Genomic DNA, 16,896 nt, shown 5'->3' on the forward strand with positions numbered 1-16,896 from the left:
AGTTTTAATTACCTTTTTGTTAACAGCTGGAGGAGAATTTACCTGTCTCCTGCTGGTGGCCTTCCTGATCCAGATCTTGCAAGATGTAAGGGATGACACAAATTCATGATCATCAGTACAGAGTATAGCTGCCAGTGAGAAACAAGTGGCTATTCTCAGATCATGGAAAACCTGGAAATTAGAATTGTTGCTGTTACAAGTTTTGTGGTGCTTGCAGGGAGAAATTACAATGGCGTGATCCTACTTAATGTACACAGCACAACCAAAACAACGTCAACAGAACCATCCAATTTAACAGCTACAATGTTTTCCTTATATGTTCCACAGTTAGTATTTTTGCCATCTAAATTTGAGACAGAAGGCTGGATTGGGCTACAGTGTGGTTAAGTATGTACTTGCCAACTAGTTACTTTTGTTTGTATTGGTCTTTTTTCTCCATTTCCTGCCAAAACCCCACATAGAGTACTTTTCCTTCCCTCCTTTGCCCTTCACTGGTGGAAAACACTTCACTCAAAGCTGAAAGACCCTGCCCTGAACCAGACAGGGCTAAAATCAGCCAGCTGGTGCAGGATGGCACAATTCTGACCTGACTGGAGTTTAGGAAGTGCAACTTGCATTTGGAAGGACCAAGAGCACCACCTGCCGCGCCTGTAAGGAGAAGCAAAACTCTCTGGTTGCAATAAATAGCAACCAAAGAAAAGAAAGATTGGGTTTTTTAGTTCCCTCCATTCCCCCACCAATCTTTGAAACCGTGTGTTTTAAAGCACAAACACTGCTGAAGGAGACATGCCAGAAAGTAGTGAGTAGCCCAAAGATGGCACACTCTTTGAATGTAAAGAGCAGACAAGGAAACCCTGGAAACACGACGATAGTGGATTTTGGCTAACCTAGGCTAGATAAGCTGGAGAATGACAGAGCAGGAGAATGGCAGGCAGGCACTCTTTCCCATTGCACAGCTAACACCATACCCCAGTCTCAGTTCCAGGTTTCAGGGAATATAAGGTTTATAAGGGGTAGAATATATCAAGACAGCATCCTCCCTTCTCATCCATTTCTGCACCAGCCCCAGGTGTAAGCTGGGGTGAAAGCTCTTTCCAGGTGAAAGCTCTTTCTCCTGCCCAAGCAGGGGATGCTACTGAAAAACTCTGGCTAAGCATCTTTTCACTACATCCCATAAAGCAAAATGTTGGGCATGAATGCCTAACAGTGGCTGAAGTTTATCCATGAACTAGATAGAAATCTCTGAGAAGTGTGAGGATTTGGGATTTCAGGGAGAACAGACTGTGAAACAGCCCACGAAACTGAGCATCCTCCTGTAATTGTAGAAGTTCAAGAAAAACTCTGTACTCAGGTCAAAGCCAGCTTATGCTGTAATGTGACAGATGAGAAGTGGAAGATGTCATCAAATGCGTCCAAAATCAGGAGTATCTGTTTACACACCACCTTAGTTAAAATATTCGTTTCTAAGAACAATCTGGTGTCCCACAGGACAGTATTTCAAAGGCTGCTAAAAACATGACTCGAAGTTCAAACAAGGTTCTAAATTAAAATTAAGTTTTGCAATGGTAAATATGTATTGGAGCAGGAATTCATCCTTGTCCACCAGTCTGTTCAAGAGTGGATGCCAAAGGAGTGGTCACCATTCTCAGCACAGCCTCCACAGTGAAGTGTCAGAAGAGTTCATGGAATATTCTTTATGAGTGATTATTGTGTTTTGTACCTACCCTAGAGACACCCTATGGCAGACAAAAAAATTCTTCACTATAGACAATTTTTCATTACCAAAATGGATTCCAGAGGCTATTTTTATTTCAGAAAGGTTTTTGGGCTTCATTATTAGTTCTATATGGAATGATGGCAAGGTGCCTAAAATGCTGATATACAAGGACTCTCCCATGAAGCCCTAGTGCAGGTCCCCTAACCTGGAAGAGGAAAACCAGTAAATGTTTTTCTTTCTCCAGCTGGTACCACAAAATTTTCTTTAAGCAGCCATGTCACGTCAACAACTGCAAAAAGTGTTTGTTCTCCACTTACATCAGAAAGCGGTCAGAGTTCTTCCACTGTTACCTAGGAACAACTTCTACTGCATCCAAAACGTGGAGACACTGGTGTACTTTCATATGATTATCAAAATCTGCAAAGCATCTCGGTCCGTGCTAAGAAGAACTGCAGTCAGGTGCCAGATATAAACTCTTTCTGCAAGCACAATGACAGAAAGGGGAATACTAATGAATACTTTGGCACATATGAAGCCTTTTCTGGCTCACTGAGTACCCAAAGGACAGAAAGTCATAATTAAAGCCAATAATGGCAACTCCAGACAGCCATCCAAATAGTTTCCTTGTGCTGTCAATTCACCGTTTCATATTATCTCACATCATACTTAAGTAGTGTAGAGCACACAGGCACCAGGAGAAAGAATTCCAGCATGACTGAGTACAACCAATAAGTAAATCCAATTATGCCTAACTAAAATTTGTTTATTGTGCTCACCAGGATTTGCTTTTATTATCCAAATATTTTTTAAGGAACAGGGCTTTTTTCACCAAATAAGTTGTGTCAGCTTTGAAATTGTTTTAATTTTTAAATACTTAATTCTTTGGAGTGAGGCCATGTATCCTTCATGAGAAGAAGGAGCATAATGTGTTCATGAGGTAAAAAACTTTGCTATGTAAAAGCCTTTTTACTACAATGTATGTAATGTATTTGACTAGTGTACTATGTACACTATGTGACTATGTACTAGTCAAAATGCTTGATAATGTCTCTAAATGAAAAACAAATGGTCCCATTAAGACTAGAATCAATGTTAATGATTTGATAAGACTGGAGTGTTTTGCATGCAACATTCCCAGCAAACACAACAGCAACGAGGAGGCCAAATGAAATTTTTAAACTTTTTTTAATTCTGTGATAACTTTTACAAAACATTTAACTAGACCTCCCTGAGTCTCTCATCTACTTACAAAATCCTGGGGTTTTCCAAAGTCAGGAAAGATCTGTTCTACCCACTGAAGGCACATATTTTGTAATAAATTCTGACTCTCAGAATAGGTTTGCAAAATAAGTATTCTTCCAATACTTCCTGCAAGTTGTCAGTTCTTTTCAAATTACAGGCAACTTTTCCATCAATTATAAAACGGTTTATATTTTCTTCCTACTTTTCTAACATGGTGTAAAATCAAACAAACAAATGTCTGGCTCTTAATCTCTGATGTCCAGTGGTATTGGCAGAAAGGGGAGAACAAACAAACCGGATCTTATCTGTTAGTTCAGGAGCAAACTAAGCAGTTCATCAAACAAACACTCTTATTGTCCTTTTAAGAGGTGGTTACTGTGACAGGAGTTCCATGAAGCTGAATCACTCAAAGACTGGAAGGCACAGTGTAATTCATCCCACAGTACAGAAGGGTGTGTGGGCTCCTTATTTCTCCTGACGTGACCCAGGTCTGGTGTCTCTCTGCTGGAAAGCACCAAACTCTCAGAGGCCACCACACTTCCCTGCCTGCCCATGAGGGCTCAGGAGCAGATCTGAGCTGCACACTGGAAGAGGACAGCTGCACCTTGTAAAATACGTCTGTTCTTATTAGAGATAAGGAAAAAGTGAGGGATTTTAAGTCACTTTTTCTAAGTAATTTTTTTCCCGAGGCTGTGCAGACCTGCATCTCATTCTGCATAAGGAACACATTCATAGTCTGGCCCTTTATTGATAAACAACATGAAAAATATGCAACTGGCATATATCATTAGTCTCCTTACTGCCTACAGACATCAGACATGCTGGTGTGATGAACTGGTGAGCCAGATAGGAATCTCAGCACCAAATCCCAGGCCTGAGACTGATCTCGTCTAATTGAAACAAAACTTCTACTGACTTCAGCAGGAAGAAAATCTAAGCCCCCGCTTTCTTTCAAAAACATGTCTATTTTTATACCAAAAGACTGTATTGTAAATTTTGCTTTATACTTCATTTATTCACAATTTCTGGTTTTGAACAGTGAAGAAACTACTAAAAGATACAAGTAAGGAATGGGATCCCTGTCAAAAAGAAGGAACACAAATCCAGACTCTCCATTCAATCTGAAATGAGCTCAGCAATGTATGCTTATTGCTACTGCACTTAAGTGGATGTGGTGCTGCTGGCAGTGACAACTTCAGCAAACATACATGTGTCAAGTGCGTCACTAAATATGTTCATGAGCAGGGATGGAATCCCAGAAACTTCCAGTCTTCTTGTCCAAAACCCAGACTTCATTTTTCATTTAATGCAGTAGGACTTCGGAGTGTTTTAAACACTAAGACTTCATATAGTAGCATTTCCTTCCTCCTCTTTCTTCTCTCTATGTTTAAAAAAAAATCTTGCTACCTATTTTGAAGTGTTGGAAAAGGATGTATCTGGACAGCTCAAATGAGAGAGGGATTCCATAGCTCACAGCAGAGACTGGCAGTCAATCAAAGTGCACACACCAACACTTTGTTACAATATTTACACAAGGCCATCAGTATGTGTTTAATGAAGGATATAAAGAAGTGAGTCCTACAGAGATGAAGATGATTTACTGAGAAATAATTTGAGTCTTCTCACCCCAACCTGATTTAATTAACTCCTGGAAATGGGGGAAAAACAACCCCTTACGTTACAATTGCATGAGGCCCAATAAACCTGATTTATTGTCTTAACCACACTGCAAGACAGACAGAAACAAATGATACGTTTTTTCCATGGAATGTTGTTAGAGTGTGTGCACAAAGATATTTTCCTTCTCCTGGCGCATCTGTACAACTTTGCTGCCATCTGCTGCCTCCTGAAGACAAACAAATCAGTCTCTAAAATGAGAGCTGGATGCCAGTGGCATGGAGCTGCTGCCAGTGGGGAGGGAGCCTGGGTTTAAAAGTGTTTTATAGCTGCCTTGGGCTGGTTACCTAATATGCTGAGTAAGGCAGAGACTCAGATTTTTCATTCCTCCTGAGCTTTACTCAGGAAAAGCAGGAACAGCACAATACCTTTACACATTCTCAGGAGATGGAGGAAGAGACTATTATGTTCTTTTGTTCTGAGCAAGCTGAGGGGCTACACTTTGCCCAGTGGATGCCTGGATACCTCTATCCTGATACCACTTTTGCCACTCTGGGCTACCAAGAGAACAGTAGCAGCATTTTTTGAGAAAATAATGTTTTCAAGGTGTTACACAAAGAGATTAAAGGAGAAAAATTGGCTCCTGTGTTGCAGGAAGCACCTATTTATTGAAGAGTAAAGAAGGCTGAAGTTAGAAAAGACCAGTAGTGCCTTTTCAGGAGAACTCATGATCAGAGAGATGTGCACACGCTCTTCATTTCTAGACAAAGAGCTCTTCCAAAGGCAGGAGTCAGGACAGTGTGCTGAGTCAGACTGACCTGTTTCTCTACCTAAGGCATAAACATCACCATCTCAATAGTAGACTGGTGTGAACTGTCAGCTTCCACGATCAAAGAACTGAAGTTGTACATCTAACTGTCACAAACAGAAGGGATTATCTTCAGAAAAAAAAAAAAAGACGGATCAAAATCACAGTTGTATTTACATTATTATGTAACTTATACACACTTCATGTAACACAAGTACTCTTATTTTAATAAATGACATGTTGCAAAATGTTTTCATTATAACATAATCCAAAACCACTTCCACAACAAGGAAGTATCATATCTGGTATGAAAGGCTGCTTCAAATTCTACCTGAGGAAGCTGGAGACAGTAGAAATGACTTTTAAAAGATTGTAAAGCTCTCTCGGCTTCTATGAAGCATTTTCAAATTTTATGTTTAATCCTGCTGAGTAACTCAACCAGGCATTGAAAAATGAACCTTCCACTGATATATTTCTTTTCATCTCTATGATTGTAAAGTTTCTTCAAAAATTATATTCTGTATGATGCTGATATACAAGATTCAACCCTTTATTCATAATGGGTTTAAAATAAGTAGTCAAAATGGTTTGGAATCACTGCTGGTTACATTTGTTCTCTCCTGGATACACAGTGATTCACTAGTTGGGGCACACCACGGACCTTCAGCCAGGACATTACTTCATAGACTTCATATAGATCATGGAAGCACAGAAACACAGACAACTAAATAAACACACCTGCCCAGGCTTGAGAAACAGGCCTGCTGTCACCTACAGGGCATGGCATTAGTAATAACCATGCAACCCACACATATGTCAGCCCTCTTCCATCACAGGCTGCAGATCACTGGAGGAGGCCCGCGAGTGAACAAGCCCACTGAGAACCTAAAGAGCAGCACTGAGCAGCCAGGGCATCCTTCCTTCAGTCCTGAAGCAAAGGCCTGTGCAAAACTCAGTCTAAACAGTCCTTTTACTGCATAAATAGTTGCTAGGGGATGCCAGATCTCAGTCAAATTAGTATTTTTAAATAGTAGCTCTTATATTTAAGTATGTCTGGAAAGGGTTTCAAAATGCTATTTCAAATTCTGTTCTAGATCGAGTTTTGTTTTCCAGTTAGGATTCCATTTTGTTTTCTGATTAAAACCACAGCAGTTTGAAGACACCAGTTGCTAAATTAGACTGGATTTTAACTCTGACAGCTCTCATGTATTCCAGGTAAATGGGACTGGAGAGGAAAAACATCTGTGATGGAGAAAGGGACTGGAGTTGCGTTGTAGGCCACATCAGAGATGCTGAGGGAGAAAAGTGACCTTCCAGCTCAGTGTCTAGCAGCAGCAAGAAGTCAGTATGTTGGACATCATCAGGAAGGGTACTGAGAACCATTAAGGTGATTGATGAGGTGAATGTGAAGTGTCACTTTTCAAATCCTGCAACATTACAACAGGGAGGAGGGGGAGGCAGTCACTGAAACTAGCAGGGGACTGGTATCACAGATAACGGTATCAAAGCAAATACTACAGGCAACAGGCAGAGGTGTGCTCCTTAATCCAGTGATGCTGGAAGAGTATGAGGAGAACAGACCACAGGAAGTGGCCAGGTTCACACAATGTCCCTAAACAGCATCTCCTTTCACTGCAGGAGACTGGCCCACCACATTGGCCCAGACAGGCTGCTGCTCTAACCCGCTCGGGCACTTCTGTGCTATTCTGGATAAAGCTCCTGTGTTGAGCATCCCCTCCACGCAGGAAAAGCCACCCTGTTGAGCTATATTGGGAATGTGAATGGTGCCTGTGCTGTAGCAGATGACTGGGAAACTGGTTAATGAGGGTGCATAGGGTTAGAAACACACATTTACACCATAACAGATACCAACAGGGCTGTTCAATCTGTGTGTCCACACATCCTCCAGCAGCAGCTTGAAACTCCCTAGGACTTAAAGGTTAGAAGATGTTACCTCTTCTCTGTGAGGCCTTGCAGTGCAGATAACAAAAGAGACTCAAAATCTCTGGAGGCAGAACAACTTGCATTGAAGAGTCAGTAATTGTTACTACTGTCACATGTACTTGGGAGGATTATAGAAACAACTGTTTAACTACTTCAAAAGTGCTGCAGAGTGGAATAAAACATATTAATAGGAACTATTTTTGCCATGTTCTGCTTTCTCTTAATTGCTGCTTGTTTATGAACAGTGTTTCAGTGCTTCTTGTCAACCACTGTAGCAAGACAGAAACCACTTCTTTTGGCTTCAGTTGAGAAGAGAAGAGGTCTGTGATGTGCTTTTTAGCTGAACTGAATGATTCAATAAAAGAAAAAAATGCACAGGTAAGAAGCTGCTTCTTTGCTTTCATGTGTCTTGCATATTTTTGAAGGCACAAGTTTTTGTTGATTAAGGGGTTTTACTTTTACCCTGCTTCCTCACCAGCCTCTCTGCTGATGAAGGATGAATATGGAAAGTGTTGACCTTTCTCTCTATGTTCCAGTTAATAAATACAAATAACACTTTCTTGTATCTGTGCCCAGCTTGGATAAAATGCAGTCTGATAGATATTGTATCCCAGATGTTACATCTGATAATTAGGCAGCTCTAAAATGTAACATAGCTGAATGTTATTAAAACCACTAAAAGAAAATTAAACCTTCATCCCTGTCATATTTTTTTTCGTGCAGGAGAAGACAGGTTTTGCCTTGAAAAGGTCAGAGTAAAGAAGAAGTGTGATGATGTAGAGGAAGGTAACTTGGAATTCTAGCTTGTCTGTATCAAATATTTTGAAATAAACTGCTCATTAATTGCTTGTCATAGGCAAAACAGCCAGTTGGTGAGCTCTGTTGCTTTTGTGTATTCTAACACACTTCTAGCATGATCCAGAAAATCCAGGCAAGGGGTAATATATGCGATTACATGACTTGTTATCTTAAATGGTTTCATATGTGGTATTTGCTCCAGTTATTTGACATGACTCAAGTTGACCTCATTGTTTGTATGCTTGAAAGGGAACAATTATGCAACTACTAAATGGTATGGAAGACAGCAGTGCCATATGAGACGGGAAAGAAAATAGGAATGTGATGTCTACTAAGCTGTCAAAACGTCTGACACCAACATAATAAGTTTATTTTCTTTGTATGGTCCTATACTACAGAGTAATGAAAAAGCTAACATTCATGCTGTAAATCTGGATTAATCATGACAACTTGTAGTTCTTATTGTCATTTGGAACCTACAATTTTCGTGGTTCTCTGTATATTTTCAGACAAGTTATGCATTTGCCAGAATAACAAAAAATAAAATTACTAAAGGAGACAACAGTGGCACTAAAAATAGCATTTCATGACAACGCTGTCAAATGATAACATACATAAAATGATGCACATGTATCTTTAGTCATAAAATCTTTGTATATATTTAATGTGAGTTTGGCAACATCTTATGGAGTATGTTGAAGCAAGTACATCTTTAGTTTTATCAGTGGTTTATAAAAAACACTGATGAAATAACATAGCATTAGTTAAAACTGGACAAGATGCAAACACTGTAACTTTCTTGTTAGTGTTGACCTACTTCTTGCAAAGCATTTGTATTAACAAGTTAGAAAATGAAGGATGGAAGAGTCCTGGAAAATTCACTGGTATCTATTTAATCTGATTTTCAAGTTTTTTATTTCCGTTTTCCTGGCAGCTATTTCACGTTTTTGTAAGGGAAAGCATGTAACATCTTATGAAACTGCAAGGAGTCCTCTGAAAACTATTCTGCTCGATTTTGAACCACCTTGAAGCCTTTACAGAGGCTACAGAACAAGGACATCCTATTGTTCTGCAGCCTCTGGCTCCAGTCTCCTCTTATCCAACATCAGTAGTCAGCGAGTGACTGGCTGGCCAGCACCCAGCTGAACCAGCACAGCCAGCAGAGTGCTGGGGCTCCAAGGTGAGCACTTCCTGCTGACTCCATAACTAACCAGCTTAACAAGGATTGCCACACACTGCTGAAGGTACCTCCAGACAGTGTTAAACCATTCCATAATTAAAGAGTTTATTGGGCATTTGGTACTGATCCCAGTGTCCTGACTAAAGCCCACACCTGAGGAATTGCACACTGTAATTCCCTAGTTCTTCCTCCTCTTTCTGTGTTCTCTATTCCCTGTTCTACAGGTCTCTGGGGATGGTATGCACACTCAAGAAGGTGCTCTACTGAAGAACTGAAGAAAGGAAACTTCAGAAAAAATAGTAAACATCTTTGGCTTTCACACAGTCTTGGCCATCAATATGTGCTGGTTTGCTACACAGCATAATAAGCTTTCCTTGTCCTAGCGGTAGAATCATTGATGCACATGGTGAAGACAAGAGCCTAGAGAAGATGTGTGCTGGTTTGGGGCTGACTGAGGTAATTTTCTGCACAGCGGCTGGAATGGGGCTGTGTTTTGGATTTGTGCTGAATACAAAGTTGATAATATAGAGGTACTTTTGTTACTGCTGAGCAGGGCCTGCACAGAGCCAAGGCCTTTCCTGCTTTTTGTACGGCCACACTGGGGAGGGAGTGGTGGGTGCACAAGAAGTTGGCAGGGGACACAGCCTAGGACAACTGACCCCAACTGACCAAAGGATATTTCATGTTGCATGGCATCATGCTCAGTATATAAAGTGGGCGAAGAAGAAGGAAGGGGGGAGACATTTGGAGTGACGGCATTTGCCTCCCCAAGTCACTGTTACTGTGAGGGGACCCTGCTCTCCTGGAGATGGCTGAACACCTGCCTGCCCACAGGATTAAAGCGGATTAATTCCTTGTTTTGCTTTGCTTGTGTGCATGGCTTTTGCTTTCCCTATTAAACTGTCTTTATTTCAACCCCATGAGTTTTCCAGCCTTTCCCCTTCTGATTCTCTCCCTGATCCCATGGGAGAGTGAATGAGTGAGTGAGTGAGTGAGTGAGTGCTTAGAGCTTGGTGGCTGGTTGGGGTGAAACCATGACAATATGACAAAGTGTTCTTTTGGAACATGGAGGCCACTGCTGACAGTTCTGAGGGAGGCAGACATTGGTGCCTGAGGATTTATTAAAAATTTCCCCAGATGATCTTGCCTCCAGATACTGGTTTCTTTCAATATGTAAGTAGGAAGATCAGTTTTAATTAGCATAACTTTAAAGCTGACCGAAGCAAATACCAATTACTGTCAGTTGACAGGGTGATTACAACTACCTCAGACACATTGCAACAGAGGAGTGGTTGTTTTATTTATGTGTTAGAAGTGGATGGCAAAGGAAAGCAAACATCCTGGTTTCGCTCACAGCCTTGGAATCAAGAGGAAGAGAAAAATATTTTTGCTTACCATGTAGTGTTTTTTTGCTTACCATTTTGCTTACCACATGTAGTGTTTCGTTATGGATTTCCTGGGACTTCTCTCAAACATTCAGTGTCACAGAAACAAGAGATAAAAGTAAATATATCAGATCCCTTAGAGCAGAGGGTTTTTGTCTTATTTGTAGCACTCATTAGTCCAGGTGTTCCCTCCTAAATTCACTGCTATGGCATTCCTTGTTGTAGGTTCCAGAATGATAATCCCAAGCAGAATGCCTTGGGAAGGTAATGGTTTCTCTGCATGTGTCTAGGTCATTCTAACCTACCCCCGTTCCTGTAACATTGTCAGACAACTGGCTCACTGCCAGAGCGCTCAACAAATTTAAAATGCCATTAGAAAGATTATGGTCTATGTTCACCACAGATTTTCTGCAACTCCAACTGTTGCGAAAATGCCTGGAATATTTAAATAGTGCTTGTCCTGGGCAGAGATAGAGCAGGATTTTTGGTTTTGTGGACTCCTGTCTGAAAAGTACCTCCAATCTTTGAGTTATTTTTATCCACGTCTAACTTGGAAGAGTTTTGAAACAGCATTTAGCTAAAAAGGGAAGCTGACATAAAAGTGTGTGCCAACTTTCCAAGTGCTAAATTACAATTACTTTCCTGCCTCACTGCCACCTATGAAGAATGTGGCTACACAGATAACCTAGGGATTGAGATACCAATCTTCAATACAGCTGTGCTTGACAAAATGTTTCACAAACTACAGAATCAGAAAGATGAGCTGGTGTGATGGCACAGTCTGTGAGCTTGTGGGACATCTCTCTCCCCGAATTAAGTTGCTTCTCTTAGCAAAACCTTACTCCTACTGGGCTTGGTGACATTGTTTCTTGTTCCTTGTACTACTGTGTTGTGTACACTTCACAGAACAATACAGGTTCCTTGTTAAATAAAAGTTGTCCAGAAAAATAAATGCAAGTAATAGCACACACTATGGACAACAATGCCTAATCCAGAAGATCTAAGTAGTTGGGAAATGACATATATGACTAAGGACACCTTTTCTTGATAATAAGAATTAAATAAATGTATGCAAGAAGTGCTAAAATACATAGAATCCCAGAACACCACAATATTTAGTATCAGACATATTTAGGTGTGGACTTCTCTGTAAGTTTGTGGAATGTTCAGCTAGAGGCATAAAAGTCCATCTTCATTTGTTTACTATCTAAAAATAGTATCTGTGCCCCTAAATGGATTTCCAAAGTACACAGTTGCTCTTCACTGACCTTTGAAAATTCCAAATGAAATCTGCATGTGTATGGCAGTGTCAAGATCTTACTGTTTTACTTTGGAAAAAGCTGGTTGGAAATTTAAGAAAATGAGAAATGCATCAAGTTTCAATCTATTGTGTTAAGTTTTGACGACTGTTTTTACTATTTTGGTTAGTTCCCCTCTATATACAATTCTTTAAAGAGTTGTATATATGCATGGTTAAATAGGTTAGGTAGTGCACGCAGACATGCCCTTGCTTGGGCAGAAGACTTCAAAATTCAAAATGCCTTGAAACACAAAGTGGTAAGAGAGTTCATAAAGACTGTTTTATATTACAATAGAGAGTATTATATTTAAAAGTTACAGGCTTGTGGTTTACATTGCTCAACTCAACACAGATAACAAAATCAAGCTCAGTTTACCCGCCCCCCCGCCCCAGTCTGTAGTTCTTCTCCAGAAAAGTGCCACCTTCTGCCCCACATTTCTCTTTCTCTCTATCATATGCCATTGGATGGATCTCTTGCCTGTCTTTTTGGTTACTACAAGGCACTGAAAAGAATACAGACAATAAAGAGAAAGACTTCCTGGTCTCACAGCAATATCAAGGCACACTTTAGCCTGGATCAGCTGTGTCAAGGAAGATGCAAACACTTTACCTTGAGAGCTATAATCTCTGCTCCCCTTGTCACTGACCACTGGAAAAAGCCCATGGCTGGTCCTCCTTCTTCAGGGAGAATCACAGTTTGTCTCACTGTGTTTTGCCAGGGTGGACATTTTTATTGAAGCAGTAAACAGAAATGTCTATTGCCTGCAAGCACCTTTCAGTGACATGCTTTCAAACACTTAGGCAAAAAGCATCAGGGAAGATGCAGGTTTTCAGGGGCTGCCAGGCAGGACAAACCACGCGCTTCCTGTGGCTCTGGTGACACGCTTATGTTCTGCTTCTGAAAGCTCTGCAGGAAATGAGGAGACAGAAACCAGTTTCTCCTGGCAAAGAGCAGTTACCCTTTGGAATTCTGACTTGTACATTACAGCAGAGGCTTTGGCTAACAGGGCACTTTGAGGGAATCTCTGTGAACACAGACAGTGCAGTTGGATACCTGTCTTTAACACCAAAACTGACAGACTCTTCTTGGCCTGAGACTGTTACTCTTGCAAGAGTGGAAATGGGAAAACCTGCATTTCTCCAAAATCTGTATAGCCAGGAGTCAGGAGGATTCTTCTAACAGACTGCCAGCTGGACCAAGAATAATGAAGTTCCAAGGTTTAAACAGTGGTCTGCTCTGGCTATTCTTGATGTAAAAAGATACTTTTACTCTCCTCCCCTCCAGTTCAGTCCTCCCACTCTTTAATTTTTTGGTTCCCTTTCTTGGACTTCTGCAGATTAAAATCAGAAAACAAACAGCATCCCTTCCCCCACTTCAGAAGAACGCTTTTTCCTGCTTTTCTTGGCCGATTGCTTCTTTCATACTCCGTGGGTATCCTTGGGATATCTCCCAAGGCAGGCTCTGCAGAAGGCCCAGCACCAAGCAGCGGGGCTGTCTAGTGCCTACCAACACTGACATGACCTTGAGTGGCTTAATTTTATAATTGCTGTCTCTTAGCTAGTACGGGAACTCAAACCAATCTCCAAGTCTTATGACCACATCACAACCTCCTGAAAGGAGCAGATGCTTGCACTGGCCTCAGTCCCCTTTCTGAATGTTCCAGTGTACAGAGCCCATGCTCTTTGTTTTCCATTCATGTGGGAAATCCCAGAGAGCAGAACAAGAGGTTTCATTGTTTTACAAAACTGGTAACACCTTGATAGCTAATTTGGTTTAGGGCAAAAATAACTAAAAAAACCCCAAAGAAACACCCCCTTCACCTATTTCACCACTGTGCTAGAGATCTGTGACTCATTCTCAAATTCTTTCTAGGAGTCTGAAATCATCAATCACTTGCCACAAGCATCTTCTGAGTAACATTAATGAGGGGCCACAGTGTTCTAAGATAGTTGATCTCTTTCTGTAACTGATTAGATTCACAATTAGTTAATTTGTGGATTATACCAGAGATTTAGAGACCTTAGCACTATTTTAAACCCTGTCAACATGATGCTTGAAATCATGTAGTTCAATAAATATTAGAGGAGCATGTTCTGGTAGCTCCTCCAACTTTTGACCAACAACTGAATAGTTTGGCAAATGTTGTTCAGTCCTTCAAACACAGAGAAAAACACAGAATTTGGACAAGAATGCACTTCCACTTCTTGGCCTTATCACAATCTTTACAGGAATAAAAATGCGTCCAACCAAAATAAAATCCATCACAACATTTCCAAAAAATCTATCAGATAGTGCAGGAGTTTGACCTTGTCTGGCATCCAGGTGCCCACCAAGTCACTCTATTGCTTGTCTCCTCATCATGGCAGAGGAGGAGAAAATAAGACAGGACAGAACTTGTGGATCAAGGTAAAGGCAACTTAATAAAGCAAAACCAAAGGCTGTGTGCAAAGGAAAATCAAAAGATTTATTCTCTACTTCCCAACAGAAGGCCATGCCCAGCCACTCCCTGGAAAGCAGGGAGTCACTACATTTAGCAGTTGGTAGATTCAACTGATGGTGGCCTTCAGCTGCCTGTCTCTAGGATTGTCCTTTGCTCTTTCCCACAACAGTGAAATGGAATAATCCATCCCACAACAGGAAAATGGAATAATCCATCCATCCTTGCAAGCGTTCAAGGCCAGGCTGGGTGGAGCTCCGAGCAACCTGGTCTAGTGAAAAATGTCCCTGCCCATGGCGAGGGGTTGGAACCAGATGATCTTTAAGGTACCTTCTCAACTTAAGTCATTCCATGATTCTGTGGTTTCTAAGCTGTTCCACTATAAAAACACTGATTCTGTGATATACAATGTGGTGATTTGGGACCAGTTTTTCATGCAGTTCAACTGTCCCTACAGTAGATGTGAAGATCTTTGGAAGAAGCAAGGCATAGGTATTGGGAAGGCCTCTCCTTGCAAGCTGAATCCCACTATGTCACTATTGGGTGTTATCAGCTGTCTTAGTTTCCATGCAAGAAATTAACAACTTATTGTTTATAAATCTGAACAGAGAACTTAATTCCTCCAAAGATTTGGGACATCAATAATACCTCCCTGTGACAGACCAATGATGACAGTCATTCTTAGGCTATCTACAACACACATTGGCACTTCAAAAGCAGTGAAAAAATGCATTTATGCTGTTCAATTGCTAATTAAAAGTGAAATACATTACCAGATCATTCTCATCTGAAACATAACAGATAATACAACTGGACTACTGCAATTCGACTTGCATCAGAAGGGCCATGATAGTAGACCTTAAAGGACAGCTAATTAACTGACAGACAAACCAGCAAGACGTCAAAGAAATGTTGGTTCTTAACAGCTTTTTCATAATTGTCAGGCTGTAAATTAGAACCCACATCTCCCACTGCCCATCCTCAAGTCCTAAGCAAAAGAGTTATTTTACTGTTCATTTACATAATAAATGAGGTATTGGATCAAATGTTAATCCAAATTTAGACTCACATATCTTATTTGGAAATATGAAGAGAACTGGGGGTCTGACTGATGCCACGTGCATATTGGGAACAACACAACATTGCAGAGTTAGAGAGTTTTCACTAATTTAAATTTTAAATTTTGATTTAAACTGCAAAGTTCATAGAATACTGAGACCAGGGTAAAGGAATATTGGAAGGAAGACCCTCCCTTTCTCAAGGAGGATTGGGTAAGAGAGCACCTAAGCAAACTTGACATCCAAAAATCCATGGGCCCTGATGGGAAGCATCCACAAGTGCTGAGAGCTGGCAGACCTCATAGTGAGGCCACCCATGATCATCTTTGAAAGGTGCCGGTGATAAGAAGAGGTGTCTGAGGACTGGAAGAAATGTCACCCCAGTCTTCTAAAAGGGCAAGAAGGAGGACTCAGGGAACTACCAGCCAGTCATCCTCACCTCAGTCCCTGGAAAGAAGACAGAGCGCCTCATTCTGGAGGCCATCTCCATCCAGAGGGAAGACAAGAAGGTGGAATCAGGTAGATTCACTATGGGTAAATCATGCTTGACCAACCTGATTGCCTTCTACAATGAGAGAACTGCCTGGAGGGATGAGGGGAGAGCAGTGGATTTTGTCTACCTTGACTTCAGCAAGGCTTTTGACACTGTCTCTCACAACATCCTCATAGGCAAACTCAGGAAGTGGAGACTGGATGAGTGGACATGAGCTGGATTGAGAACTGGTGTGTTCTCCGCAAGTTATGGAAGAACAGTTTTAAAGTATTTCATTAAATAAATTATTTACCAGTAAAGAAACTGGGACAATTCTAAATGCTTCCAAAAGCTAAGCATCTAAGATGTTTTATCATATGAACCACTTAATTTATGTCTAATATTCAGAAATTCATCATTATTTCCTCAGTAAAACGTCATTCCCAATAATTCCATATTAATTAAATGTATTATTAATTTTCATAATAATAAAGTACATACTTGGAAGTAAATTGCCATTACATTGTGTTCTCCAGCATTTTGTTGAAGGCGGACTATTTTACAGGCTTTCATTTTTCCTAGGTTATTTTAACTCATTTTTCCTGACAACTGGGGCACACCTATAAATTACTATCACTGTTTGTGGCAGCAGATAAGCACCAGTAAACTCAGTTTAGAGGCTATCTCCAGCCTCTAGATCTTTTTTTTTGATTCACCCACATCTCTGAATTCCTGTCAGCATCAACTTAGAAATGCCTCCTTTTAAGTGATGTTATATTCTGGGTGATCTTTGCTGCTCTCCTGGCAGCTTTGTCATCCCCTGCAGCTCATTCCCTTTCCTTCTGTTTCAGAGTCACTATCCAGGTCAACCCTTTTCTTGCTGAATGGAGCTTACAAGCTCCCTGCAGCACACTGTGACAACTAAATCCACTTAGGA

At 40.8% G+C, this 16,896-nt stretch overlaps 1 long non-coding RNA gene across 1 annotated transcript in view; it reads right to left on the bottom strand.

Annotated features, from left to right (window-relative positions):
- The window catches only part of LOC120410005, a 40,579-nt gene that overhangs the window by 9,163 nt on the left and 14,520 nt on the right, over nt 1–16,896 (bottom strand). Inside the window, exon 3 of the long non-coding RNA XR_005601903.1 lies at nt 43–171. This is a non-coding gene — a long non-coding RNA (uncharacterized LOC120410005). The remainder of the gene's footprint in view (nt 1–42; nt 172–16,896) is intronic.

The sequence above is a fragment of the Corvus cornix genome, chromosome 5, assembly GCF_000738735.6.
Source record: "Corvus cornix cornix isolate S_Up_H32 chromosome 5, ASM73873v5, whole genome shotgun sequence".
NCBI lineage: Eukaryota > Metazoa > Chordata > Aves > Passeriformes > Corvidae > Corvus > Corvus cornix.